At 40.6% G+C, this 3,651-nt stretch overlaps 1 long non-coding RNA gene across 1 annotated transcript; it reads left to right on the top strand.

Moving 5' to 3' along the window:
- The first annotated feature begins 1,552 nt into the window (after positions 1 to 1,552).
- On the top strand, positions 1,553 to 2,751 carry LOC308388732. The gene is made up of 2 exons (XR_013970164.1): positions 1,553 to 1,864; positions 2,263 to 2,751. It is a non-coding gene; the product is annotated as an uncharacterized lncRNA (long non-coding RNA).
- Positions 2,752 to 3,651: the final 900 nt, after the last annotated feature.

Genomic DNA, 3,651 nt, shown 5'->3' with positions numbered 1-3,651 from the left:
ACTTTGATGCAACTGCAAGCAGTAATAACGTTTTGTGGTCCATAAGTACAGTGCATGGGATCAATGCTATAGAGCTTTCCATAGATAATACTCGGCAGATAATTCTGCTAGCTAGTGAAAAGCAAAACGGGAAAAATGTCTATCACACAGAGTTCCACGGGGATGGGAAACCTTCAGTTTTTTCTTTTGTCAGACCAACTACTCTCACATGAATTTGGTCAAAGTTAGCATTTTGATCTGATAATGGCACTAGATAAAATGTAAAGCATAACAAAGTTGTGTATGAGTGTATATGGCATAGCAATCCTATTATCTCCTATTATGTCTGGTTTCCAGTTGTGGGTACCAATTGACCAAGCCAGGCTCAAAAAAGTGTGATTAAACCAGTAATCTAGACACACACGTGCTCATGACAAATCAACAAGTTAACTATTTTCAACAATTAGACAATTTTCAACCTGATCACAAATTACAGGTGCAAACTTGGTGATGGGTTAATGATGTCGGTCAACTATTTTTGATAGAATATCCAACCAATTTAACAAAGCATATGACCACAAGTTAGAATTGGTTGATGTTCAACTCTTGAGTAGCTGCCACACTCACTCATGAATGTAATACTATCATTTACTGCACTATGAGGCTTGTAATCCACATTACATCAGTGTAGAAAACACCAAATGACAAACCAAAAGACAGATAAAAGAAGGCAACTGAATAGAGAGCGACACAAGTGCTGAGTCATTTTGACCCGACTGAGGCTGAATCAGTGACGCTCGCTCTGACTGACTGAGTCTTCTGTCACCCGGCATGCAGACGAGGAAGATGTTGAGATCTCTTAAACAGACTTGATAGGAATTTCCTCCACTGCCTGATGGAGTTGACACTTTTTTACCTCTGTGCCATTTCTGTGAGCGCTCTTTACGCCAAGCGTCAGTCTGCATCAGTGGATCTCGCTTTTGCCAAACAAGCCCCACCTCAACCTTTCCAATGTGTCCCACACCATTGCTGGCTAATACACAAAAATATAGTAGACCAAGGAATATGTGACAACTGAGACAGGCGATGCAGAGTAAAACAGCCAATGCACACTTGTGAATATTAGAGATTTGTGGCCCATTTCCCCTAAAACCATAGTTTCAGAAAATTGTATTCACTGGAAAACTGGCAAAATGTCGACTTATTGCGTGTCTTCCATAACGGCTCATGAATATCCGGATTGCTGACAAGTGACGGCATTTACAGTGGTGTTTGTGACGTCTGACGCAGGAGCTGTCCTCTAAAGCTTTGCCTTCCAGACAGAAACTTTTCCAGATTACTTTATGTCTGGATATGATGTACAAGTTTTCAAAAACTAATGCATGGGAAGCTGTTCATCCAATGGAAAACAAAAGGGAGAAAAAATATGTTTCAGTCTATTTCTTTTTTCACGAGAAACAGAAAATATTTTCCTAGCTTTTGTTGCCTTGAATTATAAAACTTAACCTCAGACAAGCCTTAATATAAACTATGTCTCTGGTCAAAGCTTCAAAACATACAAATGCATTTGTAACCCTGGTAAGATTTACAGCAATCAGAAGTACAGGGTTCTTTGAATGCATCGTAGTCCTTGTCTGATAGTTTAATTTCCGGGCTTGCCCTGAAGGCACCATCTGCAGCTCCGTGCGCGTGAAGGTGTGGTGTAGAGGAAAAAGGACGGCAAGGAAAAACTCCATGCTGCCGCGGAGCACGGTTTTTTCCAGTTGAAAGAGAGGAAAGAGGTTTAATTAACATTTGTGAGAGAGCTGTCGTTAGCGGTGAACCACAGACGGGTACCTACCTGAAAGGAGCCGGAGTATTTCTTTGAACTTTTTGAACTATTCTGGTGAGTTAGCCTAGCTCACTTAGCACCGCTATTGCAGTTCAATGCACTGGAAAAAATAACTAACCAGTCAGAATAGTAGTAAATGTGTTTAATGATGTTTAAGATGTGTTTTCATAGTATTGCAATGTTGTGACAGTTTTGGTTATTATGAGTGTCTAGTGTTTTACTTTCTTGGGCCTGCTAGTTCAGCCGCGGCCAGCTAAGTGGTTATGCGCAGTTCACGTGCAATAGCTGTGCTGTTACTGTAACTGCGGGTGATGCACAGTAATACCGGTGTGTTTACTTTTAATGTGTCACAAGATGCAAATTTATTTTAATATTTCAAAAGAACCAAGGACATTAGGAACAAGGACATTTAAGGAATGTGGACATCTAACATTCTGCATATTTGTGTGCAGACTGGTTTTTTTTGAGGTACAGTTCCATGGGTGCCAAGTGAGGAGCTGGTATCGTGGGTCTAAGACACTGTTGCTGCTGTGGAGGCCTTCTCTGTGTCAGGACGCTACACGTTGATGCCTGCCGTACCAGGAGGGCGGTAGGAAAAAAAAACAAAAGGAAGCCCACCTGAGAGATACCTTATCATTTTCTTTTGCTACTTTTTCTCCGCCTGAGATTCAGGTCGTTTTCAGTTCTTAACCCAGGACAGTGGGTAACTGAATAAACTGACACCATAAGGAACTGGACACTCACATGCTATTTTCTTTTCTTTTTCCTTTTCTTTGGGGTGTTGAAATATTGTGTTTCTTGTCTTACATCTATTTTGATTGTTTCAATTATTTTGTGATGCACTTGAGATGGTTACTGCATTTGAAGGTATCCCTACATTGAGGATGAGCAAAGGGAACTGATCCAAAAGGAAATATATAAAGCAAACTTTGTTTCATAAACCTGTGGTCGTGCGTGTTATGTGGGTTGGAAGTCTCATTGCTCTTACAGAGTTGCTACCGCCAATCTCCTTCCCAAACCTAGATTCGGATATTGTAGACATTGCACTTGGGCGAGCAGTATAGATCATCTCTTTATAGATAGAGGGACACACGTCCAGGTTACACATTCATTTCCCTATCCTCAAACAGCGTCTTTACATGATATTTAATTCAAAGACTACTTTTTTTTCACCAATGCATTAATAGCTCTTAAAGTTCACTGCTACAATATTATACGGCTATTAAGAATATAGATGCACAGTTGAGGAGAGCATTGAGCTTACTAGATGAAGGCCAGACAAGGTCGCGCTGCTTTGAAAAGGATGCGTTTGTGCAATTTTTGCAAGCCTGAAGAAATATTCGAAAGCTCTTTGTTCAAGGATGTATGAATTCTTGGAATCTCAGTATTCCACTTTACCACGGCTGCTGAAGTGAGCGTTATTTTCTTCGCTGCTCATGCAAGGGGTTATTTGCTCCTTTTCTATCTCACTGTGTTATGTGTTGGCCTCCGGGGAGGCAGAGATTCATTACAGCTAAGGCCCACTTTAGCATGTTTGGAATGGCTCACATCGATCTATTTGGCCTTGGTAGATTGCTGTCTGAACTTTTGCATTAGTGGGTTGCATCGAGGAGCACAGTGTCCACACCTGACAGGTAATGAAGCTTAGACCCAGGCTTCTTTTCAGAAGTCAAAACAAATCTATTTGGATGAAAACCTTTTGGAGTCTTACCCTGTAATCTGCCTTTCATTATCTCCTCCTCAACTCATTACAGATTGGATTTTATTTATTTAGCAAATGAATAAAATAAGAAGATAAAACATGGTGTTTGGGTGTATGTACTAAGCACACATGATCTCAT

The sequence above is a fragment of the Rhamphochromis sp. 'chilingali' genome, assembly GCF_963969265.1.
Source record: "Rhamphochromis sp. 'chilingali' genome assembly, chromosome: 20".
Taxonomy (NCBI): Eukaryota; Metazoa; Chordata; class Actinopteri; order Cichliformes; family Cichlidae; genus Rhamphochromis; species Rhamphochromis sp. 'chilingali'.
This window is presented reverse-complemented; position numbering and strand designations above follow the sequence as displayed.